The sequence below is a fragment of the Alexandromys fortis genome, unplaced genomic scaffold, assembly GCF_014885135.2.
Source record: "Alexandromys fortis isolate MF-2015 unplaced genomic scaffold, M_Fortis_MF-2015_v1.1 scaffold_107, whole genome shotgun sequence".
Lineage (NCBI taxonomy): Eukaryota > Metazoa > Chordata > Mammalia > Rodentia > Cricetidae > Alexandromys > Alexandromys fortis.
Window position 1 is genome coordinate 1841524 of NW_026067987.1, and position 21464 is coordinate 1862987.

General features: G+C 44.2%; 1 long non-coding RNA gene across 2 annotated transcripts in view; it reads left to right on the top strand.

Annotated features, from left to right (window-relative positions):
* Positions 1-21027, top strand: part of LOC126511951 (uncharacterized) — an 80721-nt gene extending 59694 nt beyond the window's left edge. Inside the window, exons 4-7 of one of the 2 annotated variants that reach the window (XR_007594833.1) lie at positions 2645-2917; positions 4628-4834; positions 19508-19665; positions 20179-21027. This is a non-coding gene — a long non-coding RNA (uncharacterized lncRNA). The remainder of the gene's footprint in view (positions 1-2644; positions 2918-4627; positions 4835-19507; positions 19666-20178) is intronic. The other variant, XR_007594832.1, reaches the window with a different exon arrangement.
* Positions 21028-21464: the final 437 nt, after the last annotated feature.

Here is a 21464-nt window from a genome sequence, read left to right on the forward strand (position 1 = left end):
ATGTCCTTCTGTATTTGTGTTGCTATTATTGACTGATGAATAAAGCTATTTTGGCCAATGAATTAGCAGAGTAAAACCAGGCAGGAAATCAAAACAAAGATATNAGAGAGAGAGAGAGAGAGAGAGAGAGAGAGAGAGAGAGAGAGAAAGCAGAATCAGGGAGATGCCATGTAGCTGCCAAAGGAGACAGACACCAGATCCTTAACAGTAAGCTACAGCTTAGTCCCGGTACACAGATTAATAGAAATGGGTTAATTTAAGACGCAAGAGTTAGTTAATAAGAATACTAAGATAATAGGTCAAGTAGTGTTTTAATTAATATAGTTTCTGTGTGATTATTTGGGTCTGGGTGGCCGGGAAATGAGTGAGCACTGGAGCTGCTACGTCCTGCAGTCAACAAGAAGTTTTGACTGGGTGTCACACTGAGAAAGTTTGAGCGAAGGAGACCTCAAAGCCTGCCCCCACAAGGACACGTTTCCTTGAACAAGGCCACATCTCCTAATAGTGCCAATCCCTTTGGGGAGCATTTTCTTTCAGACCACCACATTCCACTCCCTGGCTCCCAGAGGCTTATAGCCATATCATAATGCAGAAAATACTACAAAAATTCCTGTAGTACATAGCAATCTCCAACTTGTTTTAAAGTCCTAAATTCAAGGTATCTTCTTACATTATCTATATGAGAAAGAAGACAGACAGGAAGACATAGATATCACCTGTAGCCAGGCTGGGATAGAATTCACTATGTAACGAAGGCTAGCCTTGGGCTCATAAATTTTATTGCTTCTACCTCCAAGTACTGAGGTTACACATGTGTGTCACCACATCCAAATTCAATGAAAACTTTTGAATTAACAGAAATAGATGCTATTGAATAGTACTTTAAAGAGTTTGATACTCTTTATCAAAATTCAAATAGTCCAGTTCAAAGGTGATGAACGTGATGTTCAGATTGCTTTGTTAGAGAATGGCAGAGCAACATGGATATTTGACACCTTCTCCATCTCTTTTTTCTTTATCTCCTCTATTCTGAAATAAGAAAATAGAGAAGAAATAATAGGCATCTTTGCTCCCGAGGTAACTTTTTGAGACAGGACTTCTGTGTAACCCTGGACTGACCTTATTCTACTAAATAATTTTTGAACCTAAATAGGCTGAAATGACACCAGACAGGCACATAAACTGTGCTGTGACAAAGGATGGCAGCAGTGGGCATGTAGTCAATGTGTGACATTGGATCTCCTATGGGACAAGGCCTGGCTGCAAGCATGGCTTAGGGTCATCCTTTTTGTAGAACTGTTTCATTGCGGCAAAAACTTTAACACAGATACTGAACTGGAAAGTGAGCAAGTGTCCAGATCTCAGAGCAAATCAGATAAACTGTGGGACAGTGGGAAGTATTCCAAAGGAGAAAAGTTGACTTGTGTGACCTGGGACAAATGATACACCTATGTACCCTCTCAAAAAATAAATATATAAAAGGGGAAATAAGAGATTGACGAAATGAAGAGGAAACTATCTTTGTGGCATTGAGCCACATATAACAAATGCGAGGCTCTTCTGTACTCTTGGGTACGTGCCTAAGATCTAGGCCACTTCCATTTCCCCGTAAAAATACAGAAGGAAGCAAGTTGGAGACCTCACTGCCAAGGGTATATCATACTATTCAGACCTGGTGGGACTTGCTTGCTTCCTGTGATATGGGGGATAACAACGTCAGCAGGATGTTCCTGGAGCCCATAGGCTACCCTGCAAGGACCAGGCCTTTGGAAGATAAAGAGGTCAAGTTGACCTCCTTTTATATTAAATGTTGTGATATCACAATACAGCTGGGGTTTTCCCAAGGCAGAATGTTCTCCAGATTCCTATCAGGAGACCTTGAGAGCAGCCTTTGACTTTGGCAGTCACACAGTGGCAAATATTGCAGTGACCAGTATCAGACTGTAGGAGACTTGCAGTAAAAAATGCAATAGGATCTGCAAACCTCTAACCCTCTCCCACTTCCCAGGCCTGTAACTCAAGGCTCATTTAGGAGAAGTCTAGGCAACAGGCTTAATAGCTCACGGTTAGATAGCAAAAATGTGACTAAAGTTGTTCAAGGTTGAATATAAAATGTTGTCACAGACTCAGGTATTGGCTACTAGGTCCCCAGACACAGTTGTGGTCTTCAGAGGTTCTAGAAACTTTAAAATGTGGAGCTTTGCTGGAGGGAGCAGGCCGCTGGGAAGAGTTTTTGGAAGCTGTCTGGTCCCCAGCACCTTCTCCTTCTGCTTCCTGTGGTGGGTCGAAGAGCTTTCTCCATGAGCTCTCCGTGCCACGATGTGTCTCACTGTGGATCTGGAATCAATGGCACCAAGAAAGAGGAACCAAAAGCTTCGCAACCAGGAGCTACGATAAAATTTCATTCAGCAAGGAAAACAACACATGTCCCCACGAATAGATCATGAGTTAGAATTTTTTTTATAAGAACATGCAACCCCTAGAGTCTTCCACAGAACACTGGAGAAGTCAACCCGGGCACAGAGAGTTCCGTCAGAGCTTCAATTAAACTGATGATACTTCGTTTTAGAAAAGAGATTATAAGTACAAGATCGTGCAGCCAGGTATGGTGGAAATGCAATGTCAGCTTTTCGTTTGTTTTCAGAGACTGTCTCATGTACACCAGGACTGGCCTTGAACTTCAGATCCTCCTGCCTCTCTGCCTTCCAAGTGCTGGGGTTCCGGACATGCAGGATGATGTCTGGCTGGTGTGCCAAGTTCTCAAGCATGAAAGAGAGCACTCCTACTTGTATTTGGCTGGGACACCTCAAGGATCACAAAACGAAACACTCTCTCATCATCCTTTTCCTTGCAAGCAGCAGTACTGCCGCATAGACATGAAGACTGGCTTTGAGTCTCTCCTGGAGCGTGGGACCTGGTAGGCTGCGAAGTTCCGCAAAAGTTTTCCCTCTTCACATATAGAACAGGTTGCTCCCAGCAGTGACCTAACTCGGGAGAGGAGACACTGGGTCTCATGATTCTTTGCTTTTCTCATGTGCTGGTGAGATAGCAGATCTCTGGTACACAGGGACTTGCTGACGCCGGGAAAGCAGTCATGCTTCGGGCAGCAGCGTGGAAGGAAGCGGGGCGAGCATTGCTTCTGGAACCGTCTGAAAGTACAGACTGTTCAGGAAAGGCCCAAGGCACATGAGATTTGTTTTCAATTAGAAAGCCTCTGGCTTCAAATGATACAAGTATCTTTTAATCTTCTTTTAAATTGTTGTTGGTGCGGGCAAGATATACTACTTGAGTATGTCAGGAAATGAACTTTAGAAAGCACCGCCTTCAAACAGTTTTGACGAAATAAAGTAGCGAGGGAAGGTGTGAGACACATGGGCTTCGAAGCCAGGGACTTGAGCTCACAGTGCAACCCTGCTGTTCAGCAGCAAAATCTTCTCCGCAATTACTCAACCATTAGGCATTGAGGACATGGAATTCAAGGTGAAGTTTCTTCCCAGCTCAAAAAGCCTCTGTAACAAGGCAGAAAAAAAGGAAAGGGATTGTACTGTTGTTTAAGTGCTAAACCACATGACAAAGGATATTGATGATGCCCAGAAAAGGCTGCAACAGACGGAAGGAGCTCTTACTCTCAAATCTAGCTGGTCAGACAGCCCACTAAGGAGAGCCTTACATTTTAGATTCAAGTGGCGTGTAGATCTGTTTCTTCCTGGGGTTGAACAGGCTGAACTTTTTCTTTCTTCAGGCTTCCACCTCAAGGATTTAGAGCCCCCACGTGTTTTAGGAAAGCTTCCTGATTGCAAACGTTTGAAAAGGACAGCAAAAGAAAGTTGGGGATTGCGCAGGGGGGTGGGGGGAGGAGGCAAGAAAATGGAATTTTCTCCCTTCTTTTCAAAAGGAATAATTAAGTCTATAATTTTAACTTTTATTTGCTAATACGCACTTCAAGCTACTCTTCTACAGAAATAGGATAATGGTAATAGCACTCATTTAGTCCCTCACGAGCCTGGGAGGGCTTAGAGATGACAGTCATTCTGCCTCAGCCTCTGGAATGTTGAGATCACTAACCAGCGCCATACAGCCAGCTAAGACCCGCTTCTCAGGGCTGTTGTGAGGATGGCAAATCAAAAGACATCCAGGGTGTATGCTGTCCTTAGGCCTTGAGATGCATGGAATTTTGATACATCTTCAATGTGCCTAGTGCTACATTTTCTGCTCGTTCATGTGAGCTGAATCTCTGAACATAAACGATGCGGCTCATGTGGAAGCCAGAGCAGAGGGTCCAGCTCAGAAATCACGACGATAATACATGGCTATTGTCTGAAGCCACTAAATATGTGCTAAGTGACTGGAAACTAATACAGGCTTTTTTTTTTAAGTCACATTTCAAGCTCATGCCACCAACAAAATCTCTCGGAGGAAAAGACTTAACCCAAAGTTTGGCTTTGACAGAGCTCACCAGTAAGAAAGCCCCTTGAGTGTGAAACCCATCAGTAAACACATCAAAGACACCAACTGGGCCTGAGCACTTGGGACATGTTCCTCTCGTTCCTGTCTCTTCTTTAAGTTAGGAAGCTGAACCACACGATAGCCAAGGGCTCTACTTGCTGTGTTTCTTCTTCTCCTTTAGGATGGCAGACAATGAGTGCAGGAAGAAGAGGACTGGCTTTGAAAAGGAGACCATGTGAAGCTGTATTCCAGCATGCCAGAGACACACACTGGGTGTTCCCAAATGCAAGAACGCACACTTAGCCGCCTCCAAATCTTGACTGGACCTAACTAAATATATATTTCTACATGCCCTTTTCTCTCAGAAGCTTAAATTGCCAGAAATACGGTAATTGTTTTCTTGGTTTTCTGTTTTGCTTTGTTTTTGTTTTTCTTGTTTCTTTTTTTTATTCATAAAGAGAGGCTTTAGTGGAAGTTTCTAGAAGGCTACTATGTGTCACAGAACATGGAGAACCATCTCATCCAAGGCCTTTATCCCATAAGAGTAAAGATATGCTCATCAATGCCTTGCTTGGCCAGAAATTCTAATGGGAAAAGTGCTCAGAAATGAAACCCGGGAATCTGTACTTTTAGCAAGCAGCAGTGAGGGTTTTGGAAGCACTGAGGTACAATAAACTAAAGGTCTTGGGGCTAAAGCATCACAAAGAGTAGACTGGAGACTCGGAATTTCCGAAGTCCCGACAGGAAGCAGGCTTCACGTTCTTTGACTAAATAAAGAAATTTCAGTGAAGAAATCTTAGTATGGGGGGCAATTGTAAAGGGCGAACTAGGGTTGTTCAAGTGTTCAGTGAGTGAAAATGGCATGGAGTCCTCACATGCATGTAACAGAAGGAGCAAAGGTTTCGTGACAGTGTCCTCAGTCAGTTCCTCTGACTGAGCCACAGGCCGATGAAGATGGGCCCGAGCAAGGAACACAAGCCAAGGAGAGATTCAGGATGCAGCATGTTCAAGAAACTTTGCATGGCACCCACACAGCACCCATATGAGCACCCCCCCCCCCAGCATGGAGCAGGAAGGTGGGGGAGGATGTCACTTTTCATACCAGAAGCCAGATAGAGGTTGTCCAATGAGAGACTGACTACCTTATCCCAACCATGAGCTTTCCTGACTACAAACTAAGGCAGAGATGGTCAATAAATGGCTGGGGGCAGAGTAGTGATAGAAAAGAATTAGCACAGGGGCTTGAATCAGAGATGGACACAGATGGCGTCCCCTGCCCCCGGCCCCAGACTTTTGGGTCAGTGGGAACCACAATTAAACTGAACCAGCTACTGTCATGCCAAGGGCTACCCAAGGTCTCTGGGACCAGGCACAAGAGAAAGAAAAGGCAACAACCACCTTGTGGCTAGGGTGGGCAGTAACCAACCAAGCACCACCTATGACTCAACCAAGAGCCCCGGTGTTGGGTGATTGGGCATCACTGTGGTGAGAGAGTACGGGGTGGGGAGGAAGAAGAGAGGGAGAGGAGGAATGGGTAGAGAGACAGACATGGAGAGGTGAGGGCAGCGAGGAATAGGCTGACATGGATGGCCAGCTGAGTCCAGAGAGGTGGCTGGGCCTGAGCTATGGTCGAAGGTCAGGTTTTGATCAATGGCCCTGGAGTGGCTGAAGGGGCCTTTGTTGATGTCTGTGGTTACTGTCATTACTGGGGTACCATGCCAGGGCCTGTGGTCTGAGCCACCACCTAGGGCCATGTTGGTGCGCAAGGGCTGTGCTGCTATGGGAAGCCATGCCAATCTGGGTAGTCTGAACAGCCACCTGGGAACCATGGTAACAACCTGACCAGGGCTGCTGTTGAGGACCATGTCTGGGTCCGTAGTCCTACTAAACCAGGGTCTATATTGATGTCCATGGCTCATATTGTCATTAAAGGCCACATTGATGCCTTGGGGCTGGGTTGCCCATGAAGAATTACTGAGGGAAGAAAATCATTCATGATTAGGTCAAAGTTTGTACTTCAGGCTTGATAATAGTTAGAGATCATAACAAGCAGACAATTTTACCATAGCACATTATCAGAGTAAAGCCTGGGAATAATCCAATAAAAGTTTTTCATAAAGTTCCTGCCCCTCACTGGATATGGCAGCAGGCAAGCTGGTCCTACCCATTGGGGAGAGCTTGCCTCCACACTCAGGAAAGATAGCCCCAGCACTAACCAAAGGCATACACTTGTACTGTATGTTGGAGTTGGTTTTCTGTTTGTTTGTTTGTTTTTACTCCTTGCTTTTTGACTGTTTGGGGGCCTACCACCCAGCTTCCAAATGAATACACAGAGACTTCTTCTTACTTATGAATGCCCATCTTAGGTTGACTTGTTTCTAGCCGGCTTTTCTTAACTTAAATTACCCCATCTGCCTTTTGCCTCTGGGCCTTTACCTCTATTCTACATGTCTTTCCTTACTCCTTACTCAGTTGCTGGCTCTGTGGCTGACCCTGGCATCCCCTCTCCTTCCTTTTTCTCCTCCTTCTCTTATTTATTCTCTCTGACTGACAACCCCGCTTATTTTTCTCTCTCTCTCCTGCCTAGCTATTGGCCATTCAGCTCTTTATTAGATGAATCAGGTGTTTTAGACAGGGCCAGGAACACAGCTTTAGAGTTAAATAAATGCAGTGCATCCTTGCGTCATTAAACAAATATTCCACAGCATAAACAAATGTAACACATCTTAAGCCAATATTCCCCAGCAGTGTATGGTATGTGAGGCAGAGAATGGATGGTGGTAGGCCAGGGACCTTCTGTATACCTGACAGACTGAATTCTTGCCACTCACACTGAAGACAGTGGGAATCACACATTCGTGTCTGTAAGAGCTCTCCTGAGCCGCTCTGAGGAAGCTTCTCCCTAGCTACACTGCTTCAATTTCTTTCTTGGCTCAGCTCACTGCTGCCCTCTGGATAGAGCAAATCAGTTAACTAATAAAGCATCCCTCAAAAAGTGCCCTGTCACTATTTCCCTCATTCGATTCGGAGAAGAACCAGTTTCCAAAACATACAACGAGTTGATGTTATGTCAGCTCGCAACGTGGTGGAGGCACACAAAAATGTATCATCAGTCCACTAAGTTGGTCCTTTCCTATTGGTAAACAACAGGAAAGTTAAGTGTTCAATCTCATGTAAAGTTTAGTGGTCCAGGAGTTTAAGTATCTCTTAGCCTATCTGAATTCATTGCTAGATACGGTAGTTTAGGAAGCTTGGTCTCACTCGCTGTATCTCAACCTTGAAAACGTGGGCTGTGGCAGTCAAAGCAGAATGGCTCTCTGGCTCCTTATATGCTGATGAGGTATGGACAGTCACCTGACTTTTTATTCTAGTTTGTTTGCTTGTTTGTTTGTTTGTTTTTGAGACAGGTACTTGCTTTGAGCTCAGGCTGGCTTAAATTTGTTCCAATCCTCATGCCTTGGGCTTCTGAGATCTGGGGTCATAGGAATGTGCCAGCATGGCTGAGTGCTCTTTCTGGTTGGGATCTGCACACCTCCATTCAGCAACGATTTTCCAGGGCTCGGTATTTGTCACTGGTGAGCACTGGGTCCAGGCTGTATGTCCGTCCAGTTCCTTCACCTATCCCAGTCTCTGCTGAGGGGCCACCACATTTTGGCACAGCAACCTTATGACAAGTTCGCTGTCTTCTTTCCTTCTTTCTTCCTTCCATTCTTTCTTTCTTCCTTCCTTCTTCCCTCCTTCTCTTTCTTTCTTTCTTTCTTTCTTTCTTTCTTTCTTTCTTTCTTTCTTTCTTTCTTTGCAACAGGATCTCATGTGGCCTTGAATGTGCTTTGTAGTCGAAGCTTGAACTCCTGACCGTCTTGCCTCTTCTTCCTAAGTGGTGGGATTGCAGCATTCACCATCACCCTCAAGTCCTTTGGCTTTTGATGGAGTTTACTGTGAGGCAGGAGAGCCAAGGGGTGTTCACATAGTTATTTGGGCCTTTTTGTGTGTTTATGACCTGCTGCTGTCTTTTATGTCTGAGCCCTGCTGTGGGTAAACCTTTACCTAAGATCCAAACTGATATGTGAGGAAGAATTCTCCCTCTTTGTCTGAAATATGTATGGTTGATTTTCAGAACTCATAGTCTGGATTTGTGAACATGCCTATTTGCTAACAGTTATTTGTAACCCCCAAGATCAATCTAGTTATGTGCCCCATAAAGATCTTTTAATTAATGAACCACGTGGACAATAATGGTCTCATATATGATAATGCTAGTGATGTCAGAGCCTTGTAGTGTGTGTGAAAGCATGCCCCGTGATGTTCACACCGTGTTGAAATCACAGTGCATGACTGTATTTGCTGCACTTTTGCAATTATCTGTGGAAACACAGGGGATGGTGAAAAAAGAGTAGAGCCCATTGTTGATGAGCTCAGCTGAGGTCAGGCAAAGCAGCGCTCTGCCTTTCTGTTGCACCTTCATAGGGAATCCAGGGATGGGCTCTTCAGTCTACTTAGCGCTGTATTGTTTGTTTTGCTGGCAACTTTACTGTCTAAAATGGTCCCCAGTTGTAGCTCTGTAGTGTTCTCAAATTGAAGAAGGCTGTCATCAGCCTCACACAGAAAGTACATGCTCTGTGCCCTGAATGTTTGTGTGTGTGTATGCACACACACGTGTACACATATACACATACACGCACACACACACACACAATAATATGCCCTAATATGGCACAATTTGAAAAAGAGGTCCTTAAAAAGTCAATTCAGGTTATAAGGGTTGGACATGAGCTGATAGAATTAGTGCTCTTACCAGAATATATACTTTCTCTCTTCAGCAGACAAACCAGGTAGAGACAAAATAGCCATCGTAATGCCAGGAAGAGAGTTGCCACAAGAAATTGAACTTGCAGGCTGCTTAACCTGAACTTTCTTGCCAGAACTATGAAAAAATAATTTCTACTGATTGAACATCTGATCTATGGTATTTGGTTATAGAAATCTCAATAGCTATGTATTCAGTGTGTATCAATGGACATATAGTATTAGTAGCTGTGAGTTCCAAGTCCCTGACTAATTCATTAATATTTTAGATTCTTTTAATATAACAATACATCTTCATAGAACATCTATTCTATCAAAGATAGTGTCAAGAGAACCAGAAGATAGAGACAAACCGGAAGGAAATGTTAGAAAAAGAGTCATCTAACCAAAAATTGGTGCTGAAAATATATAAAGAACTCTTAAAATTTTAACAACAAGAAAACACTTCAATGAGGAATTAAAATGAAAGTCCAAACCCCAAATGCTCCATGTGATGGTAAACTTTGATTGTCATGTTGATTGCACAAAGCAACCCCTAAGGAGATTAGTGAAGCTGGTCCAGATGTGCTGATGAGGTTACATCTAGACAAGATGAACTGAAGGAGAAAAACAAGTGCTATTGGAGGTGGAAGGCACCATCTTTCAGGTTGGAAAGGTATAAAAGGGAAGAAAAAGAGGACAATAAACAGACACCTCTGCAATCTTTTTCTCTGTCCTCCGTCTCTATCCTCTTTCTTGTGAGGCATTTGGCTCTGATATTTCTGCCCCCACCCTCCCCTGGTGAACCCAAATCTCTGAAATCATAAACATGAGAAACACGGCCTTTCTTGTTCCTTGTATTTGACCCAGCAATGCAAAAAGTAGAAACAGACCACATCCAGCAAATGGTCTGTGCTACTGAGTCATAAAAGACAAGGAAGAGATTTAAATGCATGTTAAGAAGAATATGGTAAGAAAGTGAACAACATGCCTGAACAAACACCTAACCAAGGAGGGTACAGATGACAAACAAATCTCTCCCCGCATTAGAAAAAATGTAAATTAAAACAAAAACGATACTAATAGATTCCTAAGAAGCTGGAACATCAACAGAACTCATTTCTGGGAGCATATGGAGCTACAGGAATGCTTGCTCGTTGCTGTTGGGAATTAAGAATGGTGCAGCCAGTGTGGAAGACTCTGATAAAGCCAAATACACACTTATGGTGCAATCCACAGCTTTGCCCATTGGTATTTACTCAAATGAGCTTAAGACTTACGCATATAAAGACTTTCGTGATCATTGCCAAACTTGGAAGCAAAGCAGATGTCTTTCAGTGGGCTGGAGAAACTACTTGTCTGCACAAGCATCAATCTACCACGGGCTGGGTGCCTTAATCAGCAGAAATTTAGTTTGTAGCGAGCCTAGACTATCAAGGGACCAACCAAGGGGATTTCTGAGGGCTTGCTCTCTGGCTTCTAATTGACTGTCGTCTTGCTGTATCCACAGCTGGCTGCTCTCTGGGCAAACAATCTCTAAAGTCTCTTCCTATGAGGTCACTAGTCCCACTGGATTAACGCCCTACTATAATGACCTCAGATATCCTTATTTGCTTCTTTGAAGCCTTTGTTTTCATTTATAATAAATGACATTCAGGATTTGGAGTCTTAATACAACGACATGGTGATGGTGGTCAGAGATCAGCCCAAAATACTGTGCTGCATCCAGACGGTAACGAATCCAGACTGTAATAGTTTTCAGTCTTAAAAGAGGAGCTAGCTTGCCCTGAAAAAGACATGTAAGAAACTTGAGTTTTATTGAAGGGAAACAGTCTAAAATGGCTACATAAAACATGATGCCAATCATATGAGCAGTTAGTTCACTTTTCAAGACTGTAACAAAGTCTCTGAAATAAACACTGTGAGGAGGGAAGGCTTAAGGGCTAGTTCATTCATTGAAATTGTAACAAACTCTCTGAAATAACCAATATAAAGAGGGAAGATTTATTTTGACTTCCAGTTGGGGAGGGGGGGTTCAGTCTGTGCCTACTTGGCTCCATGCCCATGATTCTGAGCCTATGGTGAGAAAGACCACCATGGCATTGTGGTAGGGCACATGTGTTAGAAAGGATAGTTCATTTCAAGGGGGCAGGATGCAGTCCTTAGAAGCACACCTTCAAAGATTTACTTCCTTAACTAGGTCTCACTTGCTAAGTTTCTATTACTCTCTTCAAATTAGGATCCATCAAAGGTTTGAACTGTTAATCATTGGATTAACCTTCCAATGAGATCAGAACGTGTTAAATAATAATGAATTCACCAGTTATGTTATTTCATTGGCTCTAATTTTCCAAATAATCTGGGTTTCCCCTGATAACTTCAGACAAACACAAGCTCTTTGGTTCTTGTCTTACCTACTAATATTAATCATCAGATCACATATTACATGCTGCACAGTAACGATCTAGCTGTCTGTCTACCTATCATCTATCTCCTTATCCTATTTATCTATCTATGATCTATTTGTTATTCAGCTATCAACTCATCTATCTATCTATCTATCATCTATCTATCTCTATCTATCTATCTACCTATCTTTCTATCTGTAGGCTACAGAATGACTACAAAAAGGTTAAAAAGGCTGTAGCAGAAATAAGAAGTTGAGAAGGGCCTTAATGGAGGTAGAGGAAGAAAGGTGACAGAGATGTAAACAGTCTCTTCAGGGGAATAGATAATTTTCCTTGTTAGAGGTGCTCCCTCAGAGCTAAGCCTCAGAGGAGAGTCAAGCTGCAAGATCAAGTGTACTATCAGGTCCAGGCAGATGAATGGGTGGCCAGGTGACAGCAGTTGAATGAGTAGATCAGCATGGGAGATTGAACTAAGCCCCGAGGACAGTCAGAGTTCTCTGCCTGTTGATCCCTTAATCACACACACACACACACACACACACACACACACACACACACACACACACACACAGTGAGAGAGAGAGAGAGAGAGAGAGAGAGAGAGAGAGAGAGAGAGAGAGAGAGTCAGATGATAGCCCTGTGGTGTGAATCCCCATCATAGTTAGATTTCCTCCTCTTCATAAGGTCCAAATGAGGATACTGCACACATCCTCTTTCTGGTGAGTCTGAAATGGCTTGAAAATATCCATGAGTTCATACATTCTGAGTCCCTTTTACTTTTAGGAATAAGTTTTTTCTTTCTTTCTGTCTGAGCCGGACAGATGCTGTTCTCACCGGTATATACAAACAGGTACAGTGTCATTCTGCCCCTGGGTTACTCCAAACAGAGACAAAGGCTGGCTGTAAAATGGAATCACCCAGGCTAGGGCACAGCCTGCCAAAGACACTATTTCATTCACTATGTTGCAACTTAGAATAGACACTGTCTGAGAGGAACACCTCTCTTCTGGGGTCAGAGAGCGACAGTCCCCCATTCCTTGCTGTGGGAACCCACTTCCTGCTTTCTAATTCACTTATGCAAAATTGTGACTGGAAGATCACTGGGAAGCAACAAGCATGAGAAGGGCCTTTTCTCAAGGCTGTAGACAAGTTTGCAAACATAAAGTTCAGCTGCAGATTTCACAACAGGTGGCTAGAAGTGGTGAGGGCCTTCTTGATCTCTGGATTCCTTCTGGAGCACTCTTCCCTTTCCCCACTGGCAACCCTCTCCTGTTCTAGATACTCTAAGGCATGGGTTCTCAACCTGGGAGTCACGACCCTTTGATGGGCTAATGGCACTTTCACAGGGATCACCTAAGATCCTGAGAAAGAGCAGATCTTTACATAAGATTCATAACAGTAACAAAATTACAGCCATGAGGTTGCAACAAAAATTTATGATTGCAGGGGGGAGGTCACCACAACATAAAGAACTGTATTAAAGGATCACAGCATTAGGAAGGTTGAGAACCGCTGCTCTAAAGCAAAGAAGAAAAACTGATGTCCAAGCAAGGCTCAAATAAGAAAGGTCATTAATTATTTGCAACACTGTCTACTTCTTCCTCAATTTCCCCAGAGCTCGGAGCTCCACGCACACCCAGGCCCCAGCTTCAGTGGAAGTGACTGAATGAGGAAGCTGTCCCCTCAAAAGAGCTACGGGCATGGTTGCTAACACCAAACTTCAGGTGTTAACTTGCGTCTTCTCCCCTCTTCCTCCTCCATCTGCCACACCTTTGCGATTCTGCAATCAAACATCCCTTTAAGAGGGGAAAGCCCCACACGTACACAATTGTCCTGGTGATCAATGCCTCCTCCTTCCGGTTTTTCAGCACTGGCTCTTTCCAAGGGTGCTCCCCTCTCAAGGAATGCCATGATGTGCGGCTTTTCATCAGATATCCTCACATTCCATTCACGGGAAGGTAGAACGTGTAGACAGTATCCATGGCCACTTGAAAAAAGACTACAGTGTATGAGTGGGATTAAATAGTCAGCTTGGCAGACCAGCAGGCCTAGCGACATAACCCTGTTGAAAGGCTGTGGCAAGAAAAAAAAAAAAAAAGCAGAGACGTTACCCAGAAAGGGAACAAATCAGCAGTAGACACAATCTGAAAGGGGACAGACACATGGACACTTGTATCAGAGAGAAGGATACCTTTCACCTTGCTGCCCTTGGTCACTCTGGCCGGTCTGTCTATACTATGGGGTTGGTGGTGGGGTAAATGTCACAGTTCATCAGAACCTAGCACCAGGGCGTTGTGGTCACATCTACGGTCATTCCACTCTTACCCAACAATGTAGCATTCGTGTTGGCTGCTTTAAAAGGAGAGAATGGAGCCAGGCATCGTGACATACACCTAGGTCACGAACCAGGATTTTGGTTGCTGTAGCAGCATGATCATCCCAAGTTCAAGGCTAGCGTGAGACCCTGCCTCAGAGGACAGAGGGAGAAGGAAGAAAAGGAAGAAAAAGGAGGGGAGAAAGAAGGAGAACAAAGAGGAGGGATAAAGGAAGGATGGGATAAGGAGGAAGATGACGAGGAGACCCACAGATACATTTAAGCTTCTAGATTAGTCTTCTACCTTTAGTAGTCATCTTCTAGGGGCTTCACTGGATCCAGTGTCTCGAATCTAGCCGACATCAATATATTTAACAAGACCCTTTCTGTATCTCTAAGATTATAGGCCAGATTCTTAAAAGTGGTGAGCTCCCCAAGGCCAGACAGTCACCATCCTGTGAGGCTTCTGTAGCTGAGCTTGATGGGGCTGGGACATTCTTAATCAGTACATGAGAATGCTGTTTCATCTGCTGGATGGAAATACCCTGTGGTCTTGTTATCCCACAACATGGGATACTTCTGCTTCTAATGAAGCGGCTCTCAAAAGAAAGCGTTTGGACAGAGTAAATTCATCAAAAATTACCAATGCTTTAATAACTTTAGGAAAAATATTTCTGGGGAATTTGAGTTGAAGAAGAACTGCTGTTTCTTATCCCCCTCTTCCCACCCAGTTTTCTTCTCTGACTCTAATGGGACTCCACTAGAAATGTAAGGATTTCTTATCTAAATTTTGTTGGGCTGTCTTGTGTCAGAGGTGGGGATAGGGGAAGTAGGTTAGGCTATTTTACTCTCTGAGTTGGTGGAAGCTACCATTTCTACTTTCAAATTAAACCTACAAGCCGGTTTAAAATACACTTAAGATGTTGGTCAGTTTCCAAGGCTGATTCTAGCAACTGCTCTTTATCTCTGGGAAGGGCCCAGTGTTGCGCCCTGTGTGTTTTGCCCCAATGCTATGAGGATAGCTGTCAGTCTAACAGCTTTTGCTCCTAAAAAACAGGGACAACACCGTAAGATGTTAACCATGCATGGCTCAAAAACAATCAGGACAAGGTCGGGAAGTAGTTCATCAGTGAAGAGCAGCTGCTGTTTTTGCAGATGATTCAGATTGGCTTCCCAGCATCCACAGCGCCACTCACAGTCCCATGGAACTCCAGAGCTCCTCTTCTGACCTATCTTGGGCTCTTGAACACATATAACGCACATACATAGACTCAAACACACAGGCACTCACGGGGGCTAAATAAGTAAACAAATAAACATGGTTTATACTGTGACTCGGACCCTAGGAAAAGCCTTCGTGCTACCGCTTCTCCATTCCTTGCAGTCGGATCCGCCTCATCTTTGATGAGAGGGGCGGGCATCAGGCTGCCATCCCCAGAGATCTTGACTGGTTTATTTACTGCTCTCTGTGGGAAGGCAGAACCCTTGTGCTGAAGCTCCGTCTCTAATCAAGATGAGTACCCTACCCCATTAGCTTAATGAAGGCCATTGACAAAACTGAGATGTCCTTGGGTGGCTATAGGGAGATAAGGGGCTGTGGCTCTGACTGTCACAGTGTCGCTCTGGCTGGTGATTGTCTTGGCTCTTTCTCAGGAGTGCTAACATTACAGGTGTGTGCCCAGGCCCGACGTTAAGTTTCCTTTTTTTTTTTTTTTAATGTAGTTGTTTCTCTGTGTTGCCAGTGATAAGCCAGGAGTGCCCCATGCATGCGAGGCAAGCACATTACTCCTGTATCTTATCCCCAGCGCAGGAGCTGAGTCTTGAGTCCTTCCTGTTAACTGGCTATGATAATCTCTAACTTGTAAACATAGAAAAATCAACAAAGTCTGGAGTGATTTCACTTTATTATTATTATTTGGTCCCAAGATAGGTTTAGTAACCCAGTCTGGCCCTGCACTCAAGACAATTCTCCTGCCCCGGCCTCAAGAGAGCTTACATTACAGATGTGAACCATGCCCAACCTGAAACAATTTTTAAAATAGACTTGGTGGACTCCAGCCCACTTGAAAGCAGCGTCTGGTCAATTAGGAAGTTGTACCTTAATTGTGGCTCCGCCTTCTAAATGAGGAATTGACAGCAAGAACAACTTCTTGTTCCATGCTGCCTTGATGCCAGGAGGATTTAGTGATGCCTCAGATGGTGACTAGCCCAGAAGTACAGCCACCAGAATTCACCCTCAGAACAGTGACAGGAGCATCTCGTTTTGGAAATACTGGTGACATCAATACAAATCTTAGTTTTAGCAGAAAAAAAAAAAAAAAACCTTATCGGGGTTTGTCATTTCCACAGTCGCTACCATCTGTAGCAATAATTCATGGTTAGTCTGGCAATTTTCCAGGGCAAAGAAACCCTCCTCTAAAGTACCTAATGTGCTATGCAGAGGGAAATTCCTTCCTGCCCTATGAGAGATGCTATCGATTTATCTTAATTTAGTTAGCTAAATGACTTCTTCCCCCCTTCCACATCAATGGGAATTTATCCTTAAGAGAATTTATTCAAATTCGAAACTAAGCAAATTTCTCTCCTTTGGAATCTAGGGTTCCATATCCAATACCTCTTAAAGATTAAACGGTTTTTATGATTTATTTTTAAGGACAACGTTATAAGGAAAATCTAGTGAGGTTTCAGGAGTTGTCAGTGCCTATTTGTGGAATGCACGATTTTCCTCCAATCCAAGACCATGACAACTGAAGCAGCTTACAGGGCTTGCAGGCTGACAGCGGAGTGGACACTAACAGCATCAATGAACAAAACGTATCTCCAGTGTCAGATTGAAAAAAAAATTATTTCTAACTTTTCTTTCAGTTCAGGACTGGATCAACTTCTCCATACTAACACTTTTGAAAGCAAAGTAGATTCTGCTGGCATGAAAGGAGACATTTATGTTTTAGATGAAAATAATTTAGAGTTCACGTGTTTGGAATCATTTGATGTGGTAGCCACGTTTCTGCATCCTTTTAGCCAGTCGCGTGAAGGGCTTGTGCGAGGTAGCTGGAAGCGACTGAAGCAGGTAGGGTTGGATGGGCAACTCAGAGGCCCATGAAGTCAGACTCAGATCCTGGCTTGGGCTAGCGCTCATTTAGTCCAGACCTCTCTGTTGCTCAGGCCGTGGGGTTCCTCAGTCCAACAGTGTGGTAGACACACCGTGACTGTAGGCACGACTCAGCCCAGGAAGCCAGTGTTTTCCCCAGGAACTCTTTCTTACCCTCAACTTGGAACTTGGGATGAACAGCTTATAACTTTTTTTTTATTTGGAGAATTATTATTAGACTATTAATGTGAGTGTTCATATTGTACGTATCAAAAGAACAGCTGTTCTCTGTCCTCCTCTGTTAGTTCGGTACAACTATTGATTTAGGCGTCTCTAGCCCCCAGAAGTTGGGTGCTTCATCACATACCCAGCAAGAGAGCCTTCCCGAGTGCAGCCTTGGTGTACCATACTTTAAACACTGACTTGTGAAGAAGCGCTCCACCAGGAGCAGGTGGGTGTCTTCTGGCTTTGCACGCAGTACTGCAGGGAAAAAACGCGCAGCCGCAAAACTGAAAGGGTGTCAGGAAGGCCACGCCCACAGCCATGCCCCCATCTCACCCGGACCGCAGCAGCAGAAAGCACTGATGATATTGCGTGGCAGAGCGCACGGCGGGGCAGTCTCTGCCCTGCATTCTGCGTGGTACTGCTGAGCCAAGCGAGGGCCAGGCCTAGGAGAGATGACTGAGGAAACGTAATGAAGCCTGTTCCTTCTTTCAAAGTAACAAACCACAGGACACCTACAGGGAAGGTTTATGAGGCCCTCTGCCTCTTAGTTGCTTCTGGTTGCTAGTGGCAGCCCCACATCCTCTCTGGCTGTGGGCTATGGAGGAACTGCCAGACATCTGCAACTAGTTTAGACCGGATCTGAATTCCCCCAGGAAGTAAAGCCTCAGTGTGTGTGTGTGTGTGTGTGTGTGTGTGTGTGTGTGTGTGTGTGTGTGGTGGGAGGGGCAAGACACTATTGCCCATCAATTGCCCAATTCCTGGAAAAAAAAAACCCTGAGGAAGTAGGTGGCTTGTTGTTAAGGAACCTGGAGAAGGGGGTTCTGTTGCAGCCTGCAGCGTTCAGTTGTAAATTAGGTTGAAACAGAAAATATGCGCTCTCTCAGCAACCGTATGTGGAGATGCATTTGAGACAGAGGAGAACACAGCTGGTTGCAATTTCCCCTCATTTTTGCTGAATTTCTGTGTTGTTGAATAGTTATAAAGAAAGTTCTTCCTGCTGGGAAGCAAAAAAGTTCGGAGAAGCAAGCAGAAGGAGTTCTTCTTTCCCCAGTGACCCAGTGGGGTACCAAACAGGGGTGCACACACCACTGCATAACACAGGAGCGCTCTCTTGCAGAACTGCGAGCATGCGCGGCTGTAAACAGCCCCTCTTTGACCCCTCTGCCAGTACTCTCCATATCCAACAATTCAGAGTTAGAGAAAAACACCAGGCAGGATGGCTCAAGCAGGGATCACAGCACTTAAGACGCAAGAAGATTGCTATTGGCTATCTAGTAATTCCGAGGCTAGTTTGAGCTACACAGAGTGAAAAATCTGTCTTTTGTTATTTATTTATTTTATTTATTTTTATTTATTTATTTATTTTTATTTATTTATTTTTATTTATTTATTTATTTATTTATTTATTTATTTATTTATTTGTTGAGACAGGTTTTCTCTGTAGCTTTGGAGTCTGTCCTGGAACTAGTTCTTGTAGACCACACTGGCCTCGAAATCATAGAGATCCGCCTGCCTCTGCCTTCCAGGTGCTGGAATTAAAGGAGTGCACCCCCACCACCCAGCGAAAACCTGTCTTAAACAATCTTTTTTTAAAAAAATTTTTTTTATTGAGAAAAAGGGGAAAAAAAGTTTCCGCCTCCTCCCAGCCTCCCATTTCCCTCCCCCTCCTCCCACCCTTCTACCCCTCCCCCCACTCCTCTCCCCCTCCCTCTCCAGTCCAAAGAGCAGTCCAAGGTCCTCCACCCTCCGTCCATGTCTAGAAAGGTGAGCATCCAAGCTGGCTAGGCTCTCATGAAGCCAGAACATGAAGTAGGAACAAAACCTAGTGCCATTGTCTTTGGCTTCTCAGCAGCCCTCATTGTCCGCCATGTTCAGAGAGTCCGGTTTTATCCCATGCTTTTTCAGTCCCAGTCCAGCTGGCCTTGGTGAGCTCCCAATAAATCAGCCCCACTGTCTCAGTGGGTGGGTGCACCTCTCGTGGTCCTGACATCCTTGCTCGTGTTCTCCCTCCGTCCGCTCCTCACTGGGACCTTGGGAGCTCAGTCCGGTGCTCCAGTGTGGGTCTCTGTCTCTATCTCCATCCATCACCAGATGAAGGTTCTATGGTCATATGCAAGATATTCGTCAGTATTGCTATAGGATAGGGTCATTTCAGGTTGGGAATATACCCAAGAGATGCCCTATCATATGACAAAAGCATTTGTTCAACTATGTTCATAGCAGTATTATTTGTAATAGCCAGAACCTGGAAACAACCTAGATGTCCTTCAATGGAAGAATGGATGAAGAAAGTGTGGAATACATACACATTAGAGTACTACTCTGCGGTGAAAAACAATGGCTTCTCGAATTTTGCGTGCAAATGGATGGAAATAGAAAACACTATCCTGAGTGAGGTAACCCAGACCCAAAAAATGAACATGGAATGTACTCACTCATAATTGGTTTCTAGCCATAAATAAAAGTCACGGAGTCTATAATTGGTGATCCTAAAGAAGCTAAGTAAGAAGGTGAACCCCCCCCCAAAAAAAAAAACCATATAGCTATCCTCCTGGCTATGGGAAGTAGACAAAATTGCGGGGGAAAAAATTGGGATCTTGGGGATGGGGTGAGATGGGGGTAACGGGATATGGGGAGAGAAAAGTGAGAAGGGGAGGACGGGAAACTTGGGGAAACAGGAAGATTGGGATAAAGGAAGGTTGGATAGGGGAGCAGGGAAGCACAAATTTTAGTTAAGGGAGCCACCTTAGGGTTGGCAAGAGACTTGAACCTAGAGTGGCTCCCAGGAGCCCAAGGCGATGTCCCCAGTTAGTTCCTTGGGCAGCTGAGGATAGGGAACCTGAAATGTCTTGAACAATCTTGTATTGTTTTGTTTACTAACTTATTTATTTATTTGGTTTTTGAGACAGAATTTCATGTAGCCCAGCCTGGCTGAGAACCCCGGAAGCCTACTGAGGCTTGGCCGTTAACTACTGTCCCCTTGCCTGCCTGCTTCCTACCGGTACCACCATTGCTGACTTTAGGTGACCTTTCCAGCTTTTTGTCTGTTCTAGCATGAAAGCCTGTGATGCTGCAATGTTTAAGGGCTGCTTCTGCTGCACCGCACCCTGTTTTATTTACCAGCAGCCCTTGCTTCACATGCGACTGAGGGGTCATGAAAATGAGGATGCAAATTCGCAGCGTGCCAAGTGATCTTAATAGCAAGAGGGAAAAATCGAAAATTTTCTGGGACCTTTAAAAAGATTTTACCATACTATTAAAAATTCTCACTGTCAAGCGAAAGAGTCTCACTGTAAGTTATAAATGTGTAGGCAATTTCACAAATGATGAAACTGATACTTTAAAGTTTCCTATAATTTAAAATAATATGCACATTACAGTGTTTGCTTCTTTGTAAATATTTGTCTGTGAATACGTTTGGGAAAACTAAAAAGTTCAGAAGGCCGATGGGAGTGGCAGTTCTACTCTGTGGAAATGTGTTCATACTATACTTAAAGACTGTGAAATGCAGCCTGGCAGTGGTGGTGCATGCCTTTAATCCCAACGCTAAGGAGGAAGAGGCAGGCAGATCTCTATGAGTTTGAGGCTAGCCTGGTTTACAGAGAGAGTTCCAGGACAGGCTCCAAAGCTACACGGAGAAACCCTATCTTGAAAAACAAACAAACAAAAAAAAAATTGTGAAATGCCAACTCTTGTGTTATGTATATATTCACACAATTAAAATCTTACCAGAAGTCATTTGAACAGTGCTTTGTACTTCTTAGAATGAAATTTATGTCTTGATTGCTTTTCTGTTCCTGGGATAAAACAGACAAAAACAACTTAAAGAGTTTATTTTAGGTCACAGTACAAGCATCATCCCTCACCGTGGGGAAGTTGAGGCAGAAGGAGCTGGGCACAACTGGCCACATCACATCCAAATCAGAAAGCAAAGGAGAGGAATCCATGCTGCTGCTCGGCTCTCTTTCCTCATTTATCCAATCCAGGATCCCAGCCAGGCATGATGCTGCCCAGAGCAGAGGCATTTTCCCACATCAGTCAGTGAAATCAAGAGCATCTCCCAGAGGCACACCCAGAGGACCATCTCCCAAGGGACTCTAGGTCTCCTCAGGCTGACGGCACTAAGCATCAAACAGAGCAGGCATCCTGTAAGTTTATTGGAAAGAAAGAAAAAAACATCTTTAGAACGGTATGC